This window comes from Festucalex cinctus, chromosome 6 (genome assembly GCF_051991245.1).
Source record: "Festucalex cinctus isolate MCC-2025b chromosome 6, RoL_Fcin_1.0, whole genome shotgun sequence".
NCBI classification, from domain to species: Eukaryota; Metazoa; Chordata; class Actinopteri; order Syngnathiformes; family Syngnathidae; genus Festucalex; species Festucalex cinctus.
In genome coordinates, this window is record NC_135416.1 from 26,407,223 (window position 1) to 26,425,274 (window position 18,052).

Here is an 18,052-nt window from a genome sequence, read left to right on the forward strand (position 1 = left end):
TCTATGTGTATTCAGTTAACAGTGTGTGTCTAACTTGGTACTGTGTTAGCTAACTGAGGGACTCGGGTCCCAAAACAGGCGCGGGCCTGGGAAAGACGCAAGACGCGAAATTCCAAATAAAAGAAAAGGAAGAAAACTTTTCCTAAGGCTATAAGGCTAGTATCATATTATGAGTAACTAGGGAAAACGAACAGCAAATTAAAGAAAAGAGAGAGAACTCAAAAACCCGGGACTATACTCAGGCCATAACTCTCTTATAAAGATGGGGAGGTTGTCTCAGGCACCTGCGTGTCGGTGCAAATCTCCACCCCCTGGGGGTGTTCGTCAAAAAGAGTCTTAGGTCGGTTAGCGCGTCACTATCGTTGCTAGGTTCTTAGCTATCGCATATTCCTATAGCGTAATTAAACACCCAAAAGTCGTGCACTATCGAAGGATAACTGAAGGAAAAAGGGGAAAAAAAAGGGAGGAGGGGAGAAAAAGAAATGAAAGAGAAAAAAAAAATCAGAGTATCCTCGGCAGTCACTCTAGACTAAGGGAAGGAAGACAAAGGGCTTTATTAGATTAGCTAGACTCACTAGAACTTTAAAAAGAGTACTCTGACCTGCTTTTGAAGGCCTTAAGCACGGGGGAGCTTTTTATAGCTAGCAAAAAACTGATTTCACGCAGCATACCATTCATAAGTATTATAACACCTTGAGTGTACATAATCTTTTGAATTCAAGTTGCAAATCGTTTTATAGTTGTCTAGTCTAGTTCTACATAATGCTATCGGTACCGCTAGGACCGTATCCTTAAGTGTTGCACCAAGCGTCTGCAAATAAGTAGAAAAACACAGTATGCTAATTTCTCGCAATCATTCGTAAGCAATCCTGGTTATTCAATCAAGGCAATTTTCGCTGCAAGTCCGGGTTCAACCGTTTCTGGCCGACTGACCACGGCGGTCATACACAATATCAGGGTCGTCATCATATCACACCATCCTCTAGCAACCAACAAAGACAAGCGAATTAGCGTCGCTCGGTGTGGTGTCACTTAGGGGTTCGGTAGGTGTAGCGAGGTGTTGACCCCCCTTTTGCACGTCTGATACTTTTAAACATCGTAGTCAGCTAGGTCGGTCGATGGAGTTTGGTGTGTCAGTCGAGGGTGCCGGTTGGGTAGCTGATTCAGCGTCAGCTGCTGACCCCCCTTTGTCAGTTTCGCGCGTATGCCGGTCCTGAGATTCGCTCAATCGCGTTCCCAGACGTTCAAAACCGCAGTGACTTTTGATCTGGTTTCGGTGGACCCACCTCAGTTGGTCCCCCTGACGTCCTTTATTCATCCTAATTTGATAGGCGACGTGTGACAATTTGTCGACGATTTCGTATGGTCCTGCCCACCGGGGAAGAAATTTCCGGGCGATGTCCCTCTGGGCACGCGGAGTATTAGCATTTGGTTGCGCGAACAAGTAGTACCATACTCGATTACCTATTTCGAATTCGGTTCGTGAGGCTTTCCTATCGTAGTAGGTTTTCTGACCTTCTACACTTTGCTTAAGCCGTTGTTGAGCAAATGCAAACGTGGCTCGGAGGTGGGCTTGCAAGTCCTCCACGTACTGGGAGGCCTGTATGCTAGGTATGTATGGCTAGGTTTGTTTCTCCTGGCTGGTACATCAGGTGCAGAGGGAGCGTCATTCGCCGTCCGGTCATCATTTCGAAGGGGGCCACCCCTGTGGATTCGTGAGGGGTGGCTCGAAATCGCCATGAGGATCAGTGGGAGTCGGGTGTCCCAGTCCTGATGGTTGGAAACAACAAACTTTTTCAGCAAATTTACCACGGTGCGATTAGTCCGCTCCACCTGTGCTGATGACTGCGGGTGATGGCTAATATGCAACTGGGCCTTGATTCCGAGCATTTGCCAAAGTTGTTGCATTACCTCGGCTGTGAAGTGGGTTCCCCTGTCCGAGTTAACCCGTGAGGGCAACCCAAAACCGGAGAACACGTGGTTCATCAGCAGGCATGCAGTGGTGTGTGCGGTGTCGTTTGGAGCAGGCAGGCATTCTACCCACTTGGTGAACGCGCAAACTACTGTAAGAAAGTATTTGTTCCCTCTCAGAGATCTGACCAGTGGTCCCACCCAATCAATTTGGAGATCAGACCATGGGAAGGTGACTCCTTTCTGTTGGAGTGGTGCTCGGTGACTCGGGTTTGCTGGCTGAAACTGGCAGCAAACCAGGCATCCTTTGATGTAGGTTGCTACGTCATTATGCATGCGCGGCCAGTATGCCACCTGTTGTAGTGCGGTGACAGTGGCCTTGAATCCGCGGTGGCCTGCATAAGGCGCGTCGTGGGCGTATGTTAGCAAGACCCCCCTTTGGCTCCGTGGAACCACCAACCGCAGGGCAGGCGGAGACCCGGAGTCATAAACCAAAAGGCCCTTAACGAGACGCAGCCTTTGCAGCACGGAGAGCAAGTCTTTGAAGTCGCTGTCGTCACTCAACGCGTCATGTGACACGGGGTTGGCGACAGGATCAGAAAGGTGCTGAATTATTTTGAAAAGCGCGTGGTCGCCGGCTTATTGGGCGACCAAGTCGGAGGTACGGACGAGCGGTACGCACGCCACGGGTCCCGTAGGGGTTCGTGTGGGGGCGTCGCGAGACTCAGCGGCGGTCGCAGCGCGGCGACGCCTGACAACGTGGACCTCCAGGGTGGGCTGGGTGGGCAACCAAGCTGTATCAAACGTCCAAGGAGTCCCGCTGAGGGCCCCTTGTTTGGCTAACGTGTCCGTTAGGTCGTTAAAATGTCTGTCAGGTCCTGGGACTTTTGAGTGTCCCCGGACCTTTTTCCAATAGACATGCATATCATTGGAGGAAACCAAATGGTCGCATGTCAAAATGAGGTCGCGGTGTTTAACGGGTTTCTTCGCTGACGTAAGGAAACCATTTCGACGCCACACCGGTAGATGACAGGTGAAGGCGAGGCGGGCATAGTTTGAATCAGTGCAGATAACCAGCACCGTGACATCGTGTCCAACTGCCAATTTGAGTGTAATCAGGATGCCAGCGATTTCCGCATATTGAGAAGAGTGGGGGCCCAATTGGAATTGCAGTGGTTTGCACGGTGTGTCGTCGACCCAAGTGATGCCCACCCCAGCCTGCAGCTGGGTTTGGTGGTGGTAAGAGCAGCCATCCACATAAGCTGTAGGCATGTCTTTGCAGACATGTTCCTTAAAATAGCGGTGACGCGTGAATTCCGGCATCGGTGCCACGGCGACGTCTGTCGGCGGGGTCGGGGAAGTTGGCACACAGTTCTGGCAAATCGCTAGATCGGTGCCCAGCGGTAACTTTGCGTTTTTCGTGTACCGGACTCGAACATCGTAACTTTGTAACGCCATAAGCCAGCCGGCAATGCGCGCGTTTGTTACAACGCCGTCTCGAATACGTTGGTTGTTCAGAAAAGTAACCGGATGATGATTAGTATCAATCGTTACTTTTTGGCATCCAATGTAGTTTGAGAAATGTTTGATTGCCCATACTGTGGAAAGCAGGGCTTTTTCGCAGTCGGAGTATTTAAACTCGGGGCCGTTCAACGTTTTACTGGCGTACGCCACAATATATATATATATATATATATATATATGTATATATATATATATATATATATGTATATATATATATATATATATATATATATATATATATATATATGTATATATATATATATATATATATATATATATATATGTATATATATATATATATGTATATATATATATGTATATATATATATATATATATATATATATATATATATACATACATATATATATATGTATATATGTGTATATATATATATATATATATATATATATATATATATATATATATATATATATACACATACATATATATATATATATATATATATATATATATATATATATATATATATATACATATATATATATATATATATATATATATATATATATTAAGGGTGTCACGATTTCGATTTTTTATCGAAATCGATCGAAATTACGTCACGATTTCGAGCATCGAAATAGAAGAGAGGACACACGATTCGATGAACCCCCTCCGCCCCCAGACCCCCCCCCCCCCCCCCCCCCGCGCCCGCCGCCACCGCCGCCACCGCCACCTCCCAGGAAAGCAAATGAGACGCAGCCATTCAGCTACTAGCTAACGGCACTTGTTAGCTGACTTCTCCTGCAGTCATGATGGCAAGCGCGGACAGACACAGCAATGGTGCTTCAAGCCGCTCCCGCTTCTCTCGTCACCAGTTTGGAAACATTTTGCGTTCCCGGTGAGTTATGTCGACAACGTTCACGTTGTCGATAAAAAGACCACAGTTGCAAGATATGCTATGTGCGCGTACTGTACTCGGCCACGGTGTTACGCCCGGCTCGTCAAGGGGAAGGGAAGTAACACAATAACAGAAAATATAGAGTAGATAAACACGGGTCGACTTTAACATCTGAGTAGTTTTAATTGACATTTCAGGCAGGGGTTTGACAAGGGAGTGAAAGTGGAAGGTGAACAAATAATAACCGCATTTGACAGAACTGACAGAACGGAGGAGAAACAACAATAACCAATAGGGGTATAATACACGGATACACAATAGCGTCGCGCTGGCACAGTCGTCCAATCGGAGTGTCGCGCTGGCACAGTCGTCCAATCGGAGTGTCGCGCTGGCACAGTCCTCCAATCAGAGTGTCGCGCTGGCGCATTCAAACTGAAGTACCATTATACGGGCACCAGCCGACACAAACACACACATACATACTAGGGGAGCGGAGCCGGCGGCGGGCCCGAGCCGCCAGCCGTAACAACGGGAAACACGACAAACATGACGGGACATTTACGCAGGCATCACAAAGATTTAGATTTATCAAATTCAACTAGAAGTGGGAAAACAACGGTCCAACCAACTATTTCATCCTCATATACAGTGAAACTTCCACACACTTCAGCTCGCGCGAAACGCCAGATCCATAGGTCTATTTATAGCAGCAGACCTGCAGCCTTGGAAAACGCTGGATTCAAACATTTAATTAGTGTACTTGAACCACGCTACAGTATGCCCAGCAACTGTAAATGTTGGGATATAGTTTGTTCAGGCTGTATTTGTTCCATGACTTTGGATACAATATATTTTTTGTTGTTGTTGCACATTGCACATTATTTTAAGAGGAACGCACAGCACACTGTTGTAACCAAAAACAGTCAATAGATGGCAGGCACCCACTGTGACTTTTTGTTTTTGTTTTTTTATTTTTTATTTTACACTTCAGTAAGAACAAGACGGTTAACTTTATATTGTAAATAAATTCTTTGAATTTGATCATTCCTGCCTAATGTCAATTATCATATATTACATAAATTTACACAAAAATAATATGGAAATTGCATCACCTATATGTAGCCGATCTTTTGAAATAAGATTTACTGTACAATGAATAGAACCAATGATCATAGACTAGCCTTAGCCTACAGAAGCATATGCCTCTGTGTTATAAAGTGGGGGAGCGGAAAAAAAAAAAAAAAAAAAAAAAAAAATCGAAAAAAAAATCGAATCGTGACCCCAAAATCGAAATTTAAATCGAATCGTGGAGTTGGCGAATCGTGACACCCCTAATATATATATATATATATATATATATATATATATATATATATATATATATATATATATGTATATATGTATATATGTGTATATATATATATTTTAATCATAAACCGACATCAACGTGTTAAGTATGACACAAATTCACTTACTGATAACACAAATACATATGACAAGGATTAACGCCCTTATAACGTCATTAACTGCGCCACACAATGCATTCTGGGAACAATATATATGCAAAACAACTAGATTTAACACGTCCAGAACTCATCCAGGCAAAGTGTTGCCGCATTCCATTTTTTGGAACCATATGCTTACAGTCGAGCGCCGTAATTTAGTGATGGCGAAAATCTCATCTCATTCACTCCCAGCCATTTTCACAGAAGCAGTCCCCTTCATTCTTGGCAGTTTTAGTGGATTTTGATTGATTTTTGCAAGGCCCACAGAATATTGTGTTCTATTGCTATAAAAACATGGAAGCTGCCAAAAAGATTAAAGTCTTCTTTCATCAGGAACAAAAAAAAAAAAAAAGAAAGAAATTTCTATCTGTTTCCGTTTGGCAGCAATTAGCATTAAAATGTAGCTAAGTTTTAATTATTCACAAATCTATTTAGAATTCTAAGCAATTGAGCTTTTTTCCCAACATGCCCCTGGTTGATCTCCTTTGCTCTGCTGCCACCTGCTGGCCGTTTGTGTAATAACTACCATTTCTTCAACCGTTCTTTGCAGTGAGAGGCTGCATCAAAGCCTTCTGTACGCTCTAGCATAAAACAAAAAATGTATAAATACGTCTTTGGGATACTTAAATCATTTAAAACAGAACATATGTATACATTTTTGGGAGCAAATGAGCAATAGTTTTTAAGTTATATACCATTATTTTACAGATCCATCCCACTTGTTAGTATATTTTCCTCCATGCGGCCCCTGAGCTAATATGAGCTTGACACCCCTGGCCTATCCTCTACACAGGGGTAGTGAACCCTGGTCCTCAAGAGCCACTGTCCTGCCTGTCTTCCATGCTTCTCTCCACAAACACAGATTATTTGACGAACAGGATCATTATTAGACTTCTACAAAGCTTGATGGTGAGCTGATAATATGAGTCAACTGTGTTGGATGAGGGAGACATGGAAAACAGGCGGGACAGTGGCTCTCGAGGACCAGGGTTCCCTACCCCTGCACTACGCACAATGTGGAAATGTCATTTCGAGCTGGCGAGACAGGTCTATCAAAGGCACTTTATTTGCTGGTTTTGAAATAAGAGAATTGTTTTTTCGTGCCGAAATGAATAAGAGTATGTTTCTCCCTCTGTGTGTGGGGGTTTTCATTGAGTACTCCATCTTGCTTCACATAAAGAAAAAGATGCATGTTAAGTTTACTGTGGCCTCTAAAATGTGGCAAGGAGTGTAAATGTGTGTGTGTGACTGTTTATTATTGGTTTTTATATAAATATATGCATTCATTGTTTATGTACTCCCTCTGACTGACTGGTATTCACTCCAGGCTTTTCCGAGGCTGCAATTCATCTAACTCTTAACAGTGAGTGTAAGTGGTAAAATAATAAAAAAAATAAATAAATCGAGGGATAGCTGTGTTCTTTATATTTGGGGATGACAGACAGAGGTCAACTTTCCGTTATTACCAATACCAAACATGAGTTAAAAGAATAACTATTTAATGACACTGCATGGTACGCTTCAATCGTCATCTCATGTTGCTCAGCCTCAAAATATTTTGGAAATGAAAACATACACACTGTTCCAGCTAGTCATTCATTAATGGCCTAGTTGTTTTGATGCCGTATATTAACAGATGCCGTCCCTTTTCCAGTTAAAACCTGATTACAAAATGAAATTTTAAATAGTAGTGGAGCGGCTTGATATTTAACTTTAAGTTCTCACAACCCATTGAGTGAAAACAAGCTCTCCTGTATTGATTACTGTTGGATTTTAAAAAGAAACTTGATTTTTTTTTTTTGTCTTGAGCTTTATTGTAGATATGAAAAAAGACAAAATCATAAAAAAATTACACTATCCAGATTCTGAACCCACCTATTTATTAATTATTCCATATTCAGCTTATCCTCGCTATTCACGGGGGGTATGGATTGGGCTTGCTCGCGAATAAACGCTGCATTAACTTTACAGATTAGCTCACCTTTACTAAGTGTCATGTCAGTTGTGCATTGTAATTGAGAAGACTACTGAGGCTGGTTTTTAAACCATAAAAAAAAATTGTGTGTCAAAAAAAAAAAAGAAAAACAGTGCCAAATGTGATGGAGCAGATCTGCTCTTAAATTAAGTAAATAAAGTGACATCCTACAAAGTGCACAAAGTTATCGCCTTTCATTCACCCACACCAACATATTTTGGGAAACAAGCAACATTAGCTGATGTAATATTTAAATGTGATGATTATAAATATTTACGTCCATATCACAGTATCATGGTGAACAAGTGGTTAGCACATCGGCCTCACAGTTGTGGCCTTTGAAATGTAAATCTTTCTGTGTGGAGTTTGCATGTTCTCTCTCCCTTCTGCATGACTTCAACTTCCTTCCAGGACTGATTGTGAGCGGTTGTTTGCATCAAGTTCTGCTCATTTCCTGTTCATCCTTTTATTTTGAAGACACAGTTCCTGTGATCCGTTTCTTGTGCTTCAGCTGCACTCCTCATTCGTAGCCTGATTGATTTCACCAAATAAAACACCGATATGCTTATTACATAATCAAAGACGGGAGGAAAGCATATGATACGGAAGAAAGTAATTGCAAAATGGCAACAACAGTAGGACTGGACAACTAAATGAAGATAGTGGTACATGCATGCACCAAAATAAAGTGTGGAAATGTGAGTAGAGGAGGCAGAAGCAGGAAGGGAGAGACAGCGGGTAGTAGACTGAAAATAGGACATAAACAACTGAACAGTACACTTTTTATTTGAGGAAAACATCCAACAGTTTCATGACAGGCAAAAAAAAGAAAAGAAAAAAAAGACAGTAGAACATGTTATGATGAGGTGCAAGATATTTACAATTTACTAGGGAAAGGAAGGAATTGATTGAGGGAATGAGGACAACTGTAATTAAAGATGAAACAGTAAAGAGCATATTTAACAATGGGTGATAATGGTAAGTGAAGTGACATACTTCAATATATATTTCAATAGGACAGGACTTGTAGCAAGAATTCATAAACTCAAGTGTGAATTGAAAATTGAATAAAGAGTGCACAGGAAATGGCAGATGACAACACAACAGATGAAAACTGCTGTCAAGCACCATTGAAGAAGTAGAAGAATACATCAGTGCCAGATTGTCACTCACTGTTGCAGTGCTCTCCAGCCTATTAAGCCTAAACCTGTATTTGGACCAATCTGATCTCGGACCCTGCCTGTTTTATCCGATCTCTGCATGACACCATGACTGGATTTATAAGTCTCTCTCTGCCTTCTTCTTTATTGACTCTGGAAAGTATTCATTTGGATTTTTGGATCTTGGCGATGGGTTTTGGAAACTGGAATTTGGATTTTGGTTATGAAGCACTACGGTAGTGCGGTACACTGTAAGTGTCACATTTGAATGGTTTCAAAGGAATTGCTTCCAACAAACTCCAGTGAGAGTTCCCTTTCTCTCTTGCCCATTGTCAGCTGGGATAGGCGGCTCAGCTCATGACCCTGATGAATTAGTTAGTTAGTGTGAATGATGAAGGAGGACGGATACATGGAACACACATTACATTACAGTTAGTAGTTGTAAATGGTAAAACAATACATTAATTTTTCTAAATAGTATACTTATATATAACTTGTATTTCGTATTCTGTTTAACTTTTATCAGTGAAAAAATACATTTTTGGTGTTGATCAGTGCAAAACAGTATCACTCCAGTATTTTGTGATTGAGCAAGATTGTGAGACTTGACTTAAGTTACAATCCAAGTGACGACTTGACTTGGCTTGATTTAGTGGGAACTCAACTTCATTTTGGGCTCAGTAACTTACAACTTGTTTGAAAGTTGAAGGATAAGACTTGAGACCCGTGACTTGCACATGTATGACAGACAATAAATCGAATTAATCCGATTGATCTGCATTTTAAAAATCGAATTGTTGAAATTTTGCTAAATCGTGAAATCAAGTTTTGTCTTCTGGATTATTAAAACTGTTGTTTTTATGTTCTGTTACATCCAATGTTATTTTGAGTTGTAATTTTGCACAAGTGGTAGAATGCTGCATGGGTGGTTTATAAGACATGTTTACAATTGCTACCATCTACTTATTTGTGGCATTTAAGCGCATACTATGAATTGTAGGTTTATGGTAAAACTGATTTAGAATCAGTATACATTATTCTTGTCCATTTTGCACATGAATTATTTTAGAATAAAGGAGCTCTTTAAATGTTTGTTGTGTTTATTAGATTAAAATTGATTAAAATTGTAATCATCCTGAATGACTGAAATAAATTGGGATTTTATTTTTTGGCCATGACTTAGCTACTCACACCTCTGCAGTACATACAGGCCATTTGCAAAGTCATGGTGCTCTCATATTTTATTAACTCATTCACTCCCAGCCATTTTCACAGAAGCAGTCCCGTTCGCTCCCGGCTGTTTTACTGGATTTTGACTGATTTTGCAAGGCCCACAGAATATTGTGTTCTATTGCTATTATAGCATGGAACCTATCAAAAGAAAGATTAAAGTCTCTTCTTTCATCAGGAAAAAAAAGAAGTATGTTTCTACCTGTTTCCGTTTTGCAGCAATTAGCATTAGAAGAGAGCTAAATTTCATCAGTTTTCACAAATTATTTAAAATTGAAAGTAATTGAGCTTTTTTTCTACATGGCCCTGGTTGATCTCCTTTGCTCTGCTGCCACCTGTTGGCCGTTTGTGTAATAACTAAAATTTCTGCAACCTTTCTTTGCAGTTGAGAGGCTGCATCAAAGCCTTCTGTATGCCCTAGCATAAAAAAAAATAAAATAAAAAAAAACATATAAATACGTCTTTGGGACACTTAGAACATTAGAAAAAAAACATATTTATACGTTATTGGGAGTAAATGAGTTAACAGACGTATATCAAAGAATACCGAAGGTTCGTATGTCTGAAATATAAGTGCACCAGGATTTTCCGAGCACCCTGTATATATTTGGCAGCAAAGTGAAGTGTGGTTAGAATATCTTTGGCATGCAGTCATCTCACAGAGGTTCTGTATTTGAATCTCATCTCTGGGCTTCCTGTATGGAGTTTGCATGTACTCCCCGTGCTTGTGTGGGTTTTGCTTTGGCCTTCTCACACATTCCAAAAAAATACTTGTTAGGTTAGTCAAAGACTCACAAAATAGAATCAAGATTCAAGATGTTTATTCATATGTGCATAATAAAAAACACATCAGTAACACTCAATGGAATTCTTACTTTGTTAGTCTCCCTCCACTTTTCCAATATAGACAAAATTGTCGGTAACCCTCTGATAGAAAGCCCCACAGTGGTCACAGAAATAACTTAATCTAACACCCAGTGCTTCTCAATTATTTTCTGTCATGCCCCCCCCAAAGAAGAAAACATCTCGCGTCCCCCGTCCGCGACTATAAATAGTACAATTTGTCTATAAAATTGTTATAAGCACACCTCTGCATAACACTGTATCCGTATTAACGTATAAGAGAATAAAAAAAAGAAACAAATATGGACCAACTTACAACAAAGAATAGCTTTATTAACTGTAACAGAAAAGATTTAAAGTGCATCTGAAATTCAAAAATAAAATTAAATCCTTAAACTATAAACATTTTTTGACTGACCATGTCAAATCATATGATACGGAAAAATAAAATTACATAAAATCAATAAATAATAATGCATTCAAATTGATCACCAGCATTAATATTGTATTCCTGAGTTAAAAAAAAAAAACTTTAACCTGCAAAACAAAAATATATAAAATAATTTGTGCTGATTTTTTATTTTTTTTTGCTGTGTGCAAAGCACACATGCTCAGTGAAAACAAAAACCACCAAGCAAATGCTCACTGCGCACACACAGACAATAATGAGAGCGCCACTGCCCCCTAATGTATGCCCCCTAATGTAGTGGAGGTGCAATTGCACTTTATTCTGGGACAGGAAAAAAATCAAAATAAAAAAATAAAAAAGCATGTTCCCAGAGGTCAAACGCGCGCCCCCCTTGATGGAGCCTCGTTCCCCCGTGGGGGGGCCCGCCCCACTATTTGAGAAGCACTGATCTAACCAAATGTAATAATAAATGAACTTAAAAAAAATAAAAAACAAAAAATAAAAAAATAACCACTTAAAATCAGACATTTGTTTTCAATTTTGTTTCAACAAAATTATTTTAACAGGCCTGGAAAAAAGAAGGCAAGCAGTCACTGCAATCAACTTTCAACGAGACTTTTGCACTGCTCCAGTGGTCTCAGGTTTGAAGGGTGCTTTCTCTTGACGGCATCTCAGCTTCTTCCACAGATGTTGAATAGAATTTAGATCTGGGCTCAAAGAAGGCCGCAGCAGAATGCATTGCCAATAGCCATTCTTGTTTTTAGCTGTTTTGGGTCATTATCGTGTTCCAAGACCCATAACCAGTGACTTCAGACCAAACGTCCTGACACATAGCAGCACATCACTCTCTAGAATAACTTAATAGTCTTGAAATTTCATTGTACCCTTCCTTACCCTGTACAGATTGAAGACACCCTGCGCTAGATGTAGTTCAGCAACCCCAGAACAAAACATTGTTTCACAGTCTCGACAGTCTTCTTTTGTCAACATGCTTCATTTTTTTTTTTTTTTTTTGCATCTGTGAACATAGAGAGTTGATGTGCATTGCCAAAATGTTCCAATTTTGTCTCACCTGTCCATTGGATATTCTACCACAAGCTTTGTGACGTGTCAACTTGCTTTTTGGCAAATTTCCGTCACATTTTTTTCCATGATTTATTTTCAACAGTGGTGTCCTCGTTGGTCGTCACCTATAAAGTCCACTTTGACTCAAACAATGATAGTGCAATCCTAACACCGACGACCTTGGAGTTCACTTTCAATTTTTTGGAGGTTGTTCTGGACTCTTTTGCGTTGGCTGTCTCTTCAGTTTGTCTTCAATTTTCCATCCAGGGAGGTTGGCTCCAGTCCCATGGATCTTACATTTCTGAGTGTACACCTTAGTTTGAACATGTCCTATGGTCAAATTATTGTCAATCTTTTCTCGGCTCGAATAAGTCATGGCTGCCAGCAAATATATCAGTTTTAAGTTCAAGCCCGGATAAGAGAAGAGAAAGAAGGAAACACCCAAATGCAGTAAAGCCCCGGGAAAGCATTTCAAATGATGAATGCAACAGTCTAGTGAAGTTTAATAAGGTTAATAATGTCTAGAGGTGGGAATCTTGGGGCACCTCACGATTCGATTGCGATTACGATTCAGAGGCTACGATTCGATTATAAAACGATTATTGATTTCCCCCCAGGCAGCAGAAAAAAAACAATGTATTTTTGTGCTTTTAATGTTTCGTACATTAGTTACAAAAATAGTACAAAAGTCCTCTCAGGCCTACATAAACTACTATTTCAGTATCAAGTTAACAGTTCAAAACAGTAAATAAAATACTCAAGTCCTCATTCTGTAACAACAGCTTTTAAGTATATTCAGTCTTCAACAGAATAAAACATAGCATTGAGCAAAAATATATTATTTTTATCCACTCAAAAGTGCATTGAGGTATAAATGAAAGACAATGTGAACTACTACTTCAATACAAATGCCTAAAAAAAAAAAAAAAGTGCTTTTCTGCTTTTTAACTTGTGTAAACATGAACGTGTAAACATTAATGGGATCGTTCGGCTTTTTTAACATGAATCTCAATTTGATCCTCACCTCCCGTGTGTGCGATCAGCACTGACTTCTTTCTGACAGCGTTCGGTGACACCAGTTCTGGTTCGACGTTGGACGAGAAGAAAATAAAAAAGAAAATAGTCCAGCAAGATGGCTGGGGTCTCGGAAATAAAGCGTTTTTCTTCTAAAAACTTTTTGTTTTCAAAAGCGTGATACATTTCCACCACAATACTCTTTTCTGAATAAAGTCAGACGCCATTACCGCCAGCCACTACTTTTCTGTTCGTTCGTTCGTATCACTGCGCGGCGCCCTGTAGAACGCTAACCGACGCACTGCAGCCAGCTAGCTGATACTTCCGCCTCAAGTTGTTTGCCTTTTCGGAGCAGGTCTGATCTCACGAAGAGGTGGGTTGGTCAGCTCAGCCATGCTTGTTGTTGTTTTGAATCTCGAGGCGTGAGTTGTGGATGTGTACTCTCGGTCCGTCCCAAAAAGCGTCCCGAAGACCGCGCGCGCTACTGTGTTTCAGTTCCGCGTACTTTTCGCTCGTTTCGCTTCCCTTGGCATATTTATATAATCGGAATTTGGACGTTTGTGAATCGTTCTCGATTGTTCCACGGCCGAATCGTGAATAATCTAAGAATCGGAAATTTTGCACACCTCTAATAATGTCTGTTGTGGAATTATGAACCTTTGTCTCATAATCATTTTTATGTGTAACAGTAATTTGACTACTCAATCACCTACTGATAATGAAGCATCAGGAGCAATTGGGGGTTCAGTATCTTGCTCAAGGATACTTCAACATGGTCACAATGGCATGGGATCAAACCCACAACCTCTGGGTTGTGAGCCGACCACTCTATCATTAATCCACGCCGCCCGCATTTTGCTCTTTCAAGGCAAAGTGAAATTCTTTCACATTTTCTGTTCTATGCATCCCCTATATTTTCTACTGTTGTCCCTTCCAGGGTTAATGGTGAGTTAGCTCCTATCCAAGCTAACTTTTTGGGCAAGAGGTGGGCAAATTAAATATCCATAGAAGCACAGGTCCAGAGTATTCCAGACAGAGTAAACTGTTTAAACACTGTCCCCCCGCTGGCCACATTTAAAAAGATGTGCAACACACATAGTCAGGTTCGCTCCAGTATATGCCACTTAGTGTGAGTTTGCTGTGTTGACTACTGTGATGGGTTCAAAGCAGAGGACACATTTCATGGCCATTAAGATGGTCATTCTTCAAAATGTATAAATCTCATATGTAGGCTACGCGATATTACATTTCTATTCCCCTTACATGAGCTTCATAAGAACTGATTCAAACACAGAAGAACGTATTTGTTTTTTGTGAACCATAGCGACGGCCGCAGTTATGTGGTTGTTTTGACATCATTCAACACCACTCTCATACAAAGAAGAATGTGTACCAAAGTATCAGGTTGAAATGTATGATGTAAGTCAATGGGCTTTTAAAATAGGCTGACCCTTCTTTTAGCACAGCACCCTTTTTAGGGTGTAAACAACCTCATCAATTTCTGTCATTCTGGGTGTACGGTGACAGTCTAATAATAACACATAATTGGTTACATAATATTTGGGGTCCACAAAACATAATATTCACTCTAATAATAAAGTAATCCCTTTCAACAAATCAAATGAACCTTGCATTATAAATCAACCACTGTCTTGTTGGTCTTCTTACCTTCACTGGGCTAACGATAGAGTGTGTGTAAAAGTACATGACTTGTCACCTTTCAGGGTTTATGTTACTAAATTAAATGTTGAAAATGAATCTTGCTCAGGAAAAGATGATGTATCAGTCTTTGTCTGAGAAATTGGCTGAGAAATGTTTGATATCATGCTGTAGTTTTTACATTATGAATTAGGGCCCTACTCATAGGTTTTGTAACAGCAGCAAACACAAAAACTCATCCATCACTCACTCACTCACTCACTCACTCACTCACTCACTCACTCACTCACTCACTCACTCACTCACTCACACACTCACTGACCCATCCATCCATCCATCCATCCATTTCTATATGGCTCATTCTCATTGATGTCACAGGTCATCTGGAAACTATTCCAGCCAACCTTGGCTGAGAGGCTGGGTACACCCCTGCCAATCACAGGACACATACAGACGAAACCTAATGCAAAATGTCTTGTACAAATTACAGTATTTTTAATAATCAGCCTTAAAAGGCTGATTTCTCAGCCTTGCATAGTATTGGTATCAAAGTTGCTACTTCAGGGGAATTTATTGATGGGAAAGACTTCTGGGGTCCGCTGCAGCTTATGTGGGGATTTGGGCTTTTCAACTGGAGGATCACAGTTTGAGTAACTCTGCTCGCAAATTAAATGGCAAGTAGTAGCAAGAGAGACACAACAAAGTTGTCTCCTCCTGACCAGTGTTGGGAATAAAGCCGTTCAAACTAATGGCGTAAGATAACTCGTTCTTTTTTTCATAAACAGACTAATCAAACTAATTATTCTCCCCATATTTGAAACCCCATTATCATTACTGTGTGAAATGCGTTGCATTACAATTTATTTGTTAGTTTCAAGGTTCGAAGTAAGTTTACAAGTCGGTGCATTTTTTTCTCTCTGAAAATGTCATTTGCGCATAGTTAGAGACACTGTTGCTGTCGGACCTCACCACAATAAGTGTATCTTCACAGTTGAAATGTGTAGTAACTTTTATTTTGGAGGTGCCGTGGGAAACGTGTCACGACGTGTCTTCCTTCTGGACATTGACAATAAACATGTTAGCATTGTAGCAAGTGCCCCTCGCCTAGAACTCATTCAGGTTTGATAACTTTAACAAGAGTGACATTAATCAAAATAACAGTAGACATTTGCCGGAAAAAACGGCCGCCATGAGGATTGATTTGTTGACAATTATGTTCCACCAAGAACCATTAACAGCGCGACTCCACAAGCACCAGCGATAAAGAAAAAATAAAAGCAGTAACTCATAGCGACACACTCGTCTAGTGTAGCGCCAACGTCTTTCTCTTATTTCATGAGTGCTAAACACGTGAAAAGTGTTGAAATATCCAGTCTCGGCAAATTACACTGTCGGAGGCGATGAAGTCGAGGTCTGTCGGGAGCACTGAACGAATTAAAGTGAGAAATTGTGCGCAGTTACATAACATTTGTATGTGAATGATGCAAGCCTAGATTTGGTCAGTTTTCTGATGTAAAATCAATCATTAAACATGTCTTTAAATATGTAGAATTATAAACTGAAGATATATCACCATACTCTATTTGAAAGTGTACAAAAATATGTTTTTCAAAGAGATCAAGTGGAAGATGATGATTTTGAGGAGGAAATGGAATATAGTTATGGCAATTATTTTAGCTGTGATAGTATTAAGCACTGCATATTCGAAAGCATTGGCAATTTCTTTTCTATATTGTTGATTATTTTAGCCCGCAGCAATCATAAAAAAAATGCCCGCGAAATCCTGGAGGGACTGGCTTGGACAGTCTACAAATTAGCAATAGATGACATACAGTATGTGCCACAAATCACTATATATCCAGTATTTATTTTATTTTTATTATTATTATAGTTGCTGTAGTAATTGGAAGTGGGTAGAACATACGTCATGACTACAAATGTAATGAATTATTATTATTATCATTATTATTATTATTATATTATGATATGTCATTATGGGGTGAGGCATTTGTCTGACATGAATATTCACAAAAATAAATGAAAACAATAAAACACCCGATATAGCCTGGACATAATTTGAATTCTTTGTATAAAAAAATATAGTAGTAGTAGTAGTAGTAGTAGTAGTAGTAGTAGTGGTAATAATAATAATAATAATAATAATAATAATAATAATAATAATAATAATAAATTCTTTTTTCTATTCTATTCTATTCTAGGGCGGCACGGTAGGCGAGTGTTTAGCACGTCTGCTTCCCAGTTCTGAGGTCTCCGGTTCGAGTCCAGGCTCGGACCTTCCTGGGTGGAGTTTGCATGTTCTCCCCGTGCCCGCGTGGGTCTTCTCCGGGTACTCCGGTCTCCTCCCACATTCCAAAGACATGCATGGCAGGTTAATTGGGCGCGCCGAATTGTCCCTTGGTGTGTGTGTGAGTATAGATGGTTGTTCGTCTCTGTGTGCCCTGCGGTTGGATGGCAACCAGTCCAGGGTGTCCCCTGCCTACTGCCCAGAGCCAGCTGAGATAGGCTCCAGCAGCCCCTGCGACCCTTGTGAGGAATAAGCGGTCAAGAAAATGGATGGATGGATGGATATTCTATTCTATTCTATTCTTCTTTCTATTTGATATAAAACTGTATAAAACGAGTTACTTTTATTATGCAGTAATTCAATTACTAAGTTACTTTTTTTAAGCAAGCAATGAGTAACACTAATTACTTTTTTCAAGTAACGTTCCCAACACTGCTTCTGACTGCTGTAGATGTACCTTTGAGCACCAACCCCGCAACCTCAGCTCAGGTGGTGCCACTTTAATGTCTCCTTATTGCTTACCTTATTGTGCTTATTGTGAGATGAGTTTATCCATCAGGGATTAAAATGAGTGTTGTGTATAGAAATACAA

General features: G+C 40.1%; 1 long non-coding RNA gene across 3 annotated transcripts in view; it reads left to right on the top strand.

The window, feature by feature from the left end:
* The window catches only part of LOC144021251 (uncharacterized), a 41,859-nt gene that overhangs the window by 19,376 nt on the left and 4,431 nt on the right, over positions 1-18,052 (top strand). The window lies entirely within an intron of this gene.